We start from the raw sequence: 12617 nt of genomic DNA, 5'->3' as shown, positions 1-12617 counted from the left end.
ACACCAACTATTAATTTTATTTGTCAAAAGTTAGGTTGACAAGATAATAAAATTAATGGGTTAAAACCCTCCTTTTACAAAGGTTGAATTTGTATACGTCCACACTAACGTGGCATGCAAAATTCACGGTGTTTGAGGTGTTGGTGAATTTAAATAATATTGTTTGAGGAATCAATGTTATTTTAAATTCAAAAAGTTTTGACCAAATATTTGATCAAAGACAGATCAACTATTAATTTTATTCATCATAAAGTAAAGTTGACGAGATAATAAAATTAATGAATAAAATCTCCTCTTCGATTTTGTATACGTTCACACTATCGTGGCATACAAAATTCATGGGGATTTTAAGGAGTTGATCTTGACCAAATATTTTTGTGATTCTTAGGATTTAAAATGTTTGTCAATTCCCTAGTAGTCATACTATAGAAAAGACTTAGTAATCCCAATTGTAATGATTGGAAATAGGACTTGGACATTAAGGTAGACTGTCTTCTTAGAACTAAGAACAATATAGGTGTATTTAATTTATTAGTTGAAACATGTTTAGTGGTGTTATCTACCAGAACCTGGAGTGTAGATACAGATGTCCGTAATTCATTGCAGGGTTCCAGGAAACCCGGCAACTAAATGAAAATTAAAACACCGTCTACATGGGCACTACTGTAAAAATGGTAGCTGTGGCAGTGGGAGATGTTTATCTTTTGATAAGAATAAAACATGGATTTTTGAGTAATTGTCTTTACGCACCAAGTTTAGAAAGAACTAGTTTTCAGTTTCTAAACTATTCAAAGAACTTGATATTCTGCCTCTTTTAATAACAAAGTTGTTATTAAGGAAAAGAGGGAAGTTATCTGTTCTGGTACGTTGGTTGGCAATTTATAAATCCAATAACTCTCACGATGCAACAAATGGAAATTAGTAACACATCTTCTAACTTTAAGAGAAAGTAACCTTCGAAAATGAACCAATTATATCTTTGGCTTCTAAGGCTAGGTTATATTAACTTGAGTAGGATTCATTGGTAGCTGATGAACTTTTGGGTTCATTAGTAGTGGAAATCTTTCCAACCTACGAGTCTTACTTGGAAGGAAAAATAACCAAGAAGCTTTTAAGTCTAAGGGGTATGGAGTCAAAGATATATTAGAATTGGTTCATTCTGATTTGTGTGATCCTATGAGCATCCAGGCAAGAGGTTGTTTCAAATATTTCATCTATTTTATAGACAACTATTTGAGATACGGATATATTTACTTGATGTGCCGCAAGTCTAAGTGCTTTGATTAGTTCAAAGAGTACGAGACTGATGTGGAGAAACGACAAAGTAAAAATATCAAGACACTACGGTAAGATCGTAGTGGCAAGTACCTCTTGGGAGAATTTAGGAGTCACTTATCAAAAGTAGGGATTCAATCCCAACTAACTGCACCTGGTACACCCCAACAGAATGGTGTAGGAAAAGGAAGGTATAGGACTCTTATGGAAATAAGTAGATTGATGAGTTATTAAGAATATTATCAAAATCATTTTAAGGATATACTCTGGAAACGGGAGTGAATATAGTACCTTCTAAAGTCAGAACTCTCTACTCATATAGAATTGCTGAATAGGCGTAAGCCTATTTCGAAGCATATTCGGATTCGGGTAGTCCAGCACATATGCAGAAGAGAGACAATGATAAGTTGGACAGGAATTCACTTGTTTTTGGGTTATCCTAGTGAAATGAAAGTAGGTTTATAGTCTTAAAAATCAGAAGGTCATTGTTAGCATCAATGACCGATTTTTAGAAAAGGACTATGTAATAAACCATGTGCCCATAAGAAAATTTGTTCTTAAGGAAATAATAAAAGGCATGTCTAATCTAGTACCAACTGTACAAGATGAGATACCACAAGGAAACTGCAACACGTATCACAAATGATACACAATTGCAGAAAGTGTCTTGTCGTAGTGGGAGGGTTGTTAAGCAACCTAAAAAGATTCATGTTTTGGGAGAGTTTTTGGACTCGATCCCTAGAGGACATGAACCTGATCTCCGGACATATGACGAAACACTCCAAGATAAAGATGCAATATCTTGACAAAGAGTAATGAATAACAGAATTAGAATATATGTATTCTAATAAAATCTGGAAGCTTATAGAACCACCAAATGGTATAAAAGCCTTTGGGTGTAAAAAGGTCTATATTAGGAAAAGAGGGATAGACAGGAAGGTAGAAACTTTCAAAGTAAGGCTAGATGAAAAAGGAAACTTTTTCACTGGTAGCCATGCTTAAGTCTATCCGGATTCTTTTATCTATTTGGCAAGTGGATGTCAAGACAGCATTCCTTAATGGAAGTCTTGAAGAAAACATCCATATAAAGCAACCAGAAGGGTTCATTGCAAAGGGCTAAGAGCATCTTGTGTGCAAGCTCAATCAGTCTATGGACTGAGGCAAAGCTTCAAGGTCTTGGAACATCCGGTTTATCAAAGTAATCCAGATTTATGGATTTAGTAACCGGATAAGTCTTGTGTATACAAAAGATGTGATGGAAACGTGGTGGTATTTCTTGTACTATACTTAGATAACATTTTTGGTAGTTGGAAACAATATCAAAATGTTGTCAGAAGTAAGGGTATGGTTGTCCAAACAATTCGATATAAAGGACTTGGGAGAATGTATATATTCTTGAGATTAAAGTAATAAGGGATCGCAATAAAAGAATATTTTACTTATCCCAAGCTTCATACATCGGAAAAATCCTTGCTCGTTTTAAGCATACAAAACTCCAAGAAAGGTTTCTTACCTTTTCAGGATGGAGTAACTTTATCTAAAGATATGTCTCTATAGACATCAAAGGAGATAAAGGAAATAAAGGCAGTTCTTTATGCTACGGCTGTTGGAAGCCTAATGTATGCTATGCACGAGATCAGAAATCTGTTTTGCTAAGGGCATAGTTAGCAGATATCAAAGTAACCCTGGACAAGGACAGTGGACTGCAGGAAAGCATATATTGTAGTACCTTAGAGGCACTAGAGATTATATGCTAGCTTACAAGGCAGTTAATTTAGTCCTTATGGGTTGCATGGATTTTGACTTCCAATCAGATAGGGACAATAATAAATCAACCTCGGGGTTTTGTGTTTACTTTAGAGAGGTAAAGTCATAACTATGGAAGAGTGATAAGCATAGATGTTTTTCTGGACTCCACCATAGAAGCTTAGTATATGGCAAGCCTCTGAGGTAGCCATAAAAGCTGAATGACTCAATAACCTCAAGATAGACTTAGATATGATTTATGGTTTTCCCAAAAATTATTACAATTTATTGTAATAATGTTGGTGCAGTAGCAAACTCGAAGAAACCATAAGTCTATAAGGCAAGTAAACACAATAGAGCGCAAGTACCACCCAATACGAGGAATCGTATAAACGAGGAGAAGTTGTTGCCGCCTAGATTGCATCAGGTGATGACCTATAGATCCTTTCACTAAGGTCCTTAAGGCAAGAGCTTTTGATGGACATGTTGAAGGGATGGGAATCAGATGTATGGCAGCAGATATGACAGCTTAGTCTTTTAGTATAAGTGGGAGACTGTTAGAGTGTATACTAAAAGCCTAGCTTTTGGTATAAACATTTATCTAGAAATAAGAATCACATTGGTCAAATGACTACATTTATGATAAATGTAGTTGTTCAATTAATTTATATTGTAGATAACATGGTGTGTGGTGTCACACACAGAAGATCATGTTATCAGTACCTTATAAATTATAAACAGTAGCTCACGACCAAGATGGAAAGAAACAAACCATTGGAAGGTCGTAGTGTAATTAGGTATTAGTTTATCTTAACTATATAATTACACTAGTACACTTAAAGTGTATTGAGTAGGACCATTTGAGGTCGTTCCTTTTATACTGACTTAATAAAGGAACAAACACCTCAGTTATTATGGAAGCGTGTGCTCTTAATCCTAATATAATAACAAGCACATCTATTTGATATTTATTTCTTTAATTTATCAATGGGTGAGATTTAGTTCGATAAATCAATAAGCCCGATAAGTTGGGAAATGATATCACTTATAGTGTGTGTTGTTGATTATAGAAGGAAACTGTGTCCTAGTGATCTAGGTTGAGAATGTCCCCAAGAGGAGCTCATAAGGATTGTCATGTTAAACCCTGCAGGTGGACTTAGTCCGACATGACGATGAAGTTGAGTGGTACTACTCTTGGAGCTAGATATTAATTAAGCGAGTTGTCAGTAACTTACTTAATTAGTGGACATTTGTTATCTTAAACACAGGGAGACTAACACACTCATGATAAGAAGGAGCCCAAAATGTAATTTGGGATTGGTGCGGTAGTTCAATAATAGTTCTCTAGTGGAATGAATTATTATTGATAAAATTAAGTTGTGTGTTCGGGGCGAGCACGGGATGCTTAATTTTATCGGGAGACCAAAACCAATTCCTCCTCTCGGTCCCTATCGTAGCCTCTTAATTATAGAGTACTATACCCACCTATACCCACCTTCTTACCCATCCTATAGGGGCCGGCCAAGCTAGCTTGGAGACCAAGCTAGGGCCGACCATAGGTATGTTCATGGGTGAATTCATGTGGCCGACCCTATTAAATAAAAAGGAATTTTAAATTTTAAAATTTTTCTTATGTGGATAATATAATTTAAAAGAGAGTTTAAAAATTTAAATCCTTCCTTTTATAAGATTCTACAAAAGATTAAGAGAAAAGTTAAAATCTCTTTCCTTATTTGTAGGTTAAAAGGTTGATTTTAATAAAAACTTTCCTTTTAATTATATTCATGATTTAAAAGAAAGTTTAAAAATTAAAAATTCTCTTTTATTAGTTTCTACAAAAGATTAAGAAAAGATTTAATATCTTTCCTTATTGAAAGGAGATTTTAATTTTTAGAGATAACTTTTCTTTTTGGAAATTATCCACATGTTTAAAAGAAAGATTTTAATTTATAAAATTTCTTTTTATTAACCAATCATGAAGGGATTAAAATTATTGGAGAAATTTTTATAAATTTCTAGAAACAAATTAGGAAGTTTTAATTTTTATTTTAATTAAAACTCTCCTTGTTTTGGGGAGAAGAGTGGCCGGCCATTATAATTTGAAAAGAGAAAATTATTTTAATTAAATAAAATTTTCTTTTCAATGGCAAAAGAATTAAGGAAGTTTTTATTAAATTTTCCTTATTTGCCAAGACCAAGGATTATAAAAGAGGGGGTAGAGGAGGCTTCAAGGTGAACGACTCTATTCTATTTTTCCTCTCTTTTCTCCTTGGGTGTGGCCGGCCCTTTCTTTCCTCTACTCTCCTTTGTGTGGCCGAAACCTTCTCATGGTGGAGATAGCTTTGGTGGCCGGATCTAAGAAGGAGAAGAAGGAGAAGCCTCTTTTCTAGCATCCCTTGGAGCATGGTGGTGGTGGCCGAACCTCTTCATCCTAGGAGAAGTTTTGATGGCCGAAACTTGTAAGGAAGAAGAAGGTGCTTGGTGGTTCTCATCTCGGAAGATCGTTGTCCACACAACGTCCGAGGTTAGAAGAGGAATACGGTAGAAGATCAAGAGGTCTTTCTAAAAGGTATAACTAGTAATTTTTCTTTCCGCATCATACTAGTTATTTTTGGAAATAATACTAAATACAAGAGGCATACGATTCTAGTGTTTCGAATTTATTTTCGATATAATGTTTCTTTGTTTTTTTCCTTGTGATTTGATTGTTCTTTTCGGTTGACCTAAAGTTATTTTAGGAAATTAAATATTAGCTTTCTATAAAAGGTTTTGTCTAGTCGGTGGTGGTTGTTCCCATATCCAAGAAGGTTGTGTGCCTCGCCACGTCAGTACTGGGAACCAATTATGGAAATTAATATTTAATGGAATTAATAACTTAAGGTGATTTGGGTCGAACGTGTTAAGTTCCGCAGGAGACCCAAGTCAAAACCTAAAAGAACAAATAGATTAAGTTTTGGATCAAACGTGTTAAGTTCCGCAGGCGATCCAAAATTTAATTTAAAAGAACACATGGTAGCTAGGAAAAGGTTCAGACCTTTGTACAAAATTTTTGTACAGTGGAACCTCTAGGTTTTCCGAGTAGCAACCAACATTGTTGACTATGATAGTTATGACATGTATTAGCACTTTGTATTTGGTATCTGTCTGTGTTGTAGCCCATATTACATGTGATGGGTTAGCCACTGATGATGATCGACCCTATTAGAGATCAAGGATTACAGTTTCTGGTAATTTTTCATATCATACACTAGTAGTTTTAACTTCTATTATTAATAGTTGGTTAGCAAATTGAGGCACATACCAACCTCTGCAATTATTAGCTGGGTAGTGGATAGTATCTATTTCTTCATATTGACCTAGCCAGTAATATACCATTTTATCTTAGTTAATTTCATCAGTAAATATTGATTTACTCTTGTTAGATCGGTCAGTAGAAGACTGATTTATGTTTGTCGACTTGGGTAGTCGTAGATCGATATACCTTTGTGATTGTGGAGGATTAATGTACATTTGTTAGATTTAGATAGTCGATCACCGATTCATTGTTTTGGTTGGTCTGATCAGCAGGGGATCGACTTACTCTATTTTATAAAAATGCTGATCTTTGGGTGATTCGTGCTTAGTTGGATATCTTGAGTACATTGGGTACATGACTTGTATTGACGGGGAGAAGACTGAATTAGCGGTATACCATTATCGGTTTGGTCAGTCTATAGAGGATCGATGTATCCTATTCCACATGGACTTTCATTTTTGACTGTATGTACCTAGTTGGATAACATAGAAGGTAGCATAGGGAATATCAGGTTGATTGGATTAAATATGCTGATTCTGTATATCTATGTGGTGTGTACGTATGATTATTATGTGTTGTAGGAGTGTTATGATGGACGGTCTAATTGCATATAGTGGGCGTATATTTTTTCAGTTATGATTGTTGTGGGTTTCTAGTAGATTATACTCGAGTGGTCTGATTGGTTTATTGGAGGTATTTTATCGATTAAATCTATGTTGTGAAATGTGCACCTGTGTTTGAGTGTTTTATTGGAGGTATCTTATCGATTTAATCTAAGTTGTGATATGTGCAGATGCGTTCAGTGTAATATTCGAGGTATCTTGTTCATTATATTTGTTCTGTGTGTACACTCGTGTCGATTATGATTTGTTGGAAGTATTACGTTGATTATACTCTTACCATAGGTGTATATATGTCATGTGAGTGTTGTTTGAGGTGTATTGTCGATTATACCTATGTTAATATATGCACACGGGTTCGGTATGCATTATTGGAGGTATCACGGTGATTTATACCTATGTTGTGAGTATGTTTGGTGTGTACTAATTGGAGGATTATGTTGATCATACATATGTTGTGTGTGCACGTGTGCCAAGTGTATGGTTGGTAACATCAAGATGATTCTACCTATGTTGAATGTAGAATGTTGAGTGTCTACATTATGTTATTGGTTGTATTACCCTGTCAACTAATTCTCCTATTAGTGGGTGACCGACCCACTAGGATGATGATATAGTTGACTATGGATTTGATTTGCTTACTAGGTTGTTATACCCTAGGCTACCCACAGTGATCTGTGGTAGAGAGATCTCGTGCAGTCTCTAGCTGGATAGTTAGGTTCCTTGGGCACTTATGTATTGTTTGTGGTGGAGTGTTACTCCCACACATGTTATGGATTGTTTGTGGTGGAGCGTTGCTCCCACCTATTGTGGATTGCTTGTAGCGGAGTATTGCCCCCCATATATATATTGTAGATGCATATTACGGATTTGGTTATGGTGGAGCGTTGCTCCCACATATTGAGGATTTCTTGTGGTAGAGCGTTGCTCCCATATATGTGATATTTCCCGTGATGGATCGTTGCTCTCACATTGGAGGATCTATTCTTGTTTATTTATATTGTTGGTGATTATATTTCAGAGTTATTGTCAGAGATCTTATGGTTAGGAATGTCTTTAGTACGGACATTGTGAGTTCTTGATTTTACCATTAGAGCTTGCGGAGCTTTAGATGTTTCAGGGACTCGATGATTTCTGGTATTTCTAGGATATTTGGATCGGTTTCCATTGTCTTTGTTGACGATGTTGTGGTCTATTTCGGATCTGGGGTGAGTCACGTACACCATCTTTGCATAGTTCTAGAGATGTTTCGACGAGAACATCTATATGTGAAGATCAGTAGTGCGTATTTTGATTGTCTTATGTGTGATGTTTGGGACACATGGTCTCCCGTAGGGGTATACGTGGTTCCACAGGAGATAGAGGTTGTTACTAGTTGGGAGTTATCATAGTCTATACATGAGACTCGCAACTCCCTTTGTCGAGCTAGATAATTCCGGAGATACATTGAGGGTTTCTCTCGGATTGCTATGCCACTGACACGCCTGACCAGAAAAGGCGTGAAGTTCACTTGGACAGACGACTGTGAGACCAGCTTTCGGAAGCTGAAGCGGAGATTAGTGTCGGCTCCAGTTTTGGTTTTACCTTCTGGAGAGGATGGATTCGTACTCTATACCGACGCTTCTCTTCAGGGTTTGGGCACTGTTATGATGCAGCACGGCAGAGTAGTCTCCTATGCTTCTCGTCAGTTGAAGGAGCATGAGAAGAACTACCTTGTACATGGTCTGGAGCTGGCCGCCATTATTTTTACCTTGAAGATTTGGCGACATTATTTATATGGCATTACATTTGAGATTCTCACGGACCAAAAGAGTCTCAAATATCTCTTTACTCAGAAGGAACTTAATCTCCGACAGAGGAGATGGATGGAGTTCCTGAAGGATTGTGACTGTACCATTAGCTATCATCTGGGAAAAGCTAATGTGGTTGCTGATACACTCAGCAGGAAGTCTAGAGGGACTTTGGCTTGCCGCCGAGTTTCAGTCACAGACTTGATTCAGGGTTTCTCCGAGTTAGGCCTTGAGGAGCAGGGACGGATAGAGTAGGGTATTCTGGTTACCATGGTTGCTCGGTCGTCGATCAGGATAAGGATTCTGGAGGCCCAGGTCAGAGAACAGCATTTACAGTCCATTGGCAGCCAGATAGTTTCCGGGCAGTAGACCGAGTTTACCGGGATGAATCGGGTATTATATATTTTCGAGGTAGATTATGCGTACCTCAGTCTTACCAGTCTTACAGGAGTTACTTTAGGAGGATCATAACTCTCGATTTGCGATTCATCTAGATGGGACCCGTATGTACCGAGATGGAGGTGTTCTTATTGGTGGAACGACAGGAAGAAAGACATCGCGGAATTTATAGCTAGATGTCTTGTCTGTCAGCAGGTGAAGGCTGAGCATCAGAGACATGTCGGATTTCTATAGAGGATTCCTATTCCTGAGTGGAAATGGGAACACATCACCATGGACTTTGTGGTGGGTTTGCCTAGGACACGACTATGCTATGATGCGATTTGGGTAATCGTTGATCGATTAACCAAATCCGCACACTTCTTAGCGATCCGGAGACTGATTCCCTGGATCAATTGCCAGATCTGTATTGCCGGGAGATCATCAGATTACATGGTGTCCCATTGAGTATAATTTCGGATAGAGACCCTTGTTTCACGTCTCGATTCTGGCAGAGTCTGTAGCAGGCCGTGGGCACTCAGCTCCGTTTCCGTACAACTTTCCATCCGTAGATAGATGGACAGTTAGAGTGGATCATTCAGACTCTAGAGGACTTGCTGAGGTCTTGTGTATTAGATTTTGGTGGTAGTTGGGAGGACCATTTGCCATTAGTAGAGTTTGTCTGCAACAATAGCTTTCATTCGGTTATCTAGATGGCACTGTTTGATGCGTTGTATGGTAGGCCTTGTCGGACACCCACCCTCTGGGATGAGGTTGGGGAGGCCCAGTTGTTGGGACCTCATAGAGCTCAGCAGGAGGCAGAGTTGGTCCGTACTATCAGACGGAGGATGTCAGAGGCGCAGGACCGCCAGAAGAGTTATGCTGATCGGAGGCACAGACCCTTGGAGTTCTCTATTGGCGACCATATTTTACTGCGAGTTTCACCACGAAAGGGGTGAAGAAATTCGGCCTCAGGGGTAAGCTAATTCCGCGATACATTAGACCTTTCCAGATCAAGGGTTGGAGCGATAGCTTATCGTTTTGGCACTACCACCGTTTCAGGTAGGTGTGCACGACGTATTCCATGTGTCTATGCTGAGGAGGTATATATCCGACCCGACACATGTGCTGATAGATATCTCAGTTCCTATTCAACCTGACGTCACTTATGAGGAAGTTTCGGTATGGATTCTGGACCGGAGATAGTGTCAGCTACGGAACAAGACTATCCGACTGGTTAAAGTCGGATGGCAGCATCATTCAGACGAGGAGGCTATTTGGGAGCTCGAGGATACTATCCGAGCTCGATACCCCCATATTTTCACTTGAGGTATGTGATTTAATTTACCGTTCAACATTTATACTCTTTACCTGTTGTTAGTATTTGCTGATGGTAGATAACGAAATTTGAGGACTAAATTTTTATTAGTGGGGGAGAATGTAAAATATCGAAAAATGGCGAATAATGATAAGGGAATTTTTCGAAATTTTTAAAAATTTTCTGGGAATTTTTCGGAGATGGTATGACTTCGGTTACGGGGATAAAAATAGGCTCTCGGGAAAGCCTGTTTGGGCTTCCCCATTTAAATGAGGAAATGTTTGATTTTCCTTCTAATTTTGTTTCTTTTTTCTTTATTTCTTTTTCCTCCGATCCTCTACTGTGCCGTTTCCTTCACCCGAGCCTCCCTCCGCGCATCGCTCTTCTTCCCCCGCCGAACTCATCAGCCCTAACCACCCTTTCCAACCGGCGTCGAACAGTCTTCTCCTCTTCCCCACCACCTGGCGCCACTCTTGCTCCACCACTTCATTGAGTGACGGTGCAAATCGCCACCACAGTCGCCAGCCGAGCCCTAAATCAGGGAGATCAGGAACGTGTCGTTCCTCCTCAGCCCTAGCGCCGACCCATCTTCCCCTCTGCCCTAGATCCACCGTCGATGCCGAGCCCTGACTCTAGCCCTCATCTTGCTGTACCCTAGCCGCAGTCGTCGTGCCCTAGATCGCCGGGGATCGGGAGCGTGCGACGATGGCAAGAGTAGGTTCTTGAGTTGTTTTCACTTGATCCTCTCTAGCCTATACCCTAACACTGTCTATGATAGGGTAGTTGATCTTTATAGGGTTGATTGGTGTCTGGAATTGTTGATTCTACCTTGATCCGACACTGTGGCAGGAAGATCTCTTTTCACGGTAGATCGTCACACCTATATAGGTTAGGTTTGGATGTTTTGATCACGGGGAAGGTGACAGCAAGGTGAGTTAGGTTGTTTGTTTGATCTGTGATTCCACCGATTGATTCCAGTGAGGTTTTGTTTTGATCATTGAGGTGTGCTTGGGTTGTTGGGCAGAGACTAGAAGGTGGTTGCTTGATTAGTGATCTCCTGTTTGATTCGGTTGATATCGGTGAGGAAAGATTTCAGCAAGATTCTGCGTTGTGGGTTGCTCTTTGATCCAGCAGCACCTTGGATTCGACGGGACCTCCTTCTGGCAGTAAATGTTTTGGCTGAGCTTGAGGTATGGTATATGTATTGAATTAGGGATAAATTGGATTATTAGATTGTTGATTGATTGGGATTAAGGTAACTAATCCTAATTAACCATTGGATTTAATTTAGGTAGGTCAATTGTGATGTGATTAGGATTTTACCCTAAATTAGTCTTAGGTATTTTTATTTAGCTTTTGCTAAATAAATATTTATATTGGTGACACAGGACTTGACGAGAGACGAGCATCTCGACGTCAGATTTGGACCCGATTGGACCTTCCTATTGGAGGCGGGTACCTTGACTTATCTTTGATAATGTCATGTTGATATGTTTAGTAGGTTATAGCCTTTAGTAATAATTATGTTTATCCTTGTTTCAATATGTCGCTACCGGATACCTGTTATATGCTTGTTAGCTCACCTATTATGCATTTTATGTTAGTACTCACATGATTATATATATGCTCATAGAGGTAGTGACATACCATGCCTTATTATGTTCAGGACCCAGGTTTTTGTTTATACCATACTTGTCTTGTGTACCTTAGATCTTCGGATATGACTTATTGATAATAGGGTACACATTTTATATATATGTGGATTGGTTCAGGATATTGCCATGCTTAGTGTCATGCATCATTCGCATGATTGCATGCTACGCGATAGCCGGCTCCATTATTGTTGAACACATCGCCAGTTCATCACTATTAGTGCTCAGTTAGTCCGCTCATGGGTAGCGTGATGTAGCGTGGTAGCATGTCAGTTTGCTCGGTGGTGCTCCGTTGGGACGCTCATGGGTAGTGTACTGCAGCGTGGTAGCTCGTAGGGATCCCTCCCCGTCATTGTGCACCGGGAGATGAGAGCATTGCGCTCCCCCACTTATGATTTGGGTAGGAGGATAGGTGTACTCCGACAGCATCCCGTCCACTCGGTCACTCATCAGGAGCAGTGACGTCAGAGTGCACGGTTGTCACAGCCCTACCCACTCGGTCTCACCATTGTGTGTGAGATGGCTGACTGGCGTCAGGGGTAA

Source organism: Zingiber officinale, chromosome 4A, assembly GCF_018446385.1.
Source record: "Zingiber officinale cultivar Zhangliang chromosome 4A, Zo_v1.1, whole genome shotgun sequence".
Lineage (NCBI taxonomy): Eukaryota > Viridiplantae > Streptophyta > Magnoliopsida > Zingiberales > Zingiberaceae > Zingiber > Zingiber officinale.
Note: the sequence above shows the minus strand (reverse complement) of the source record.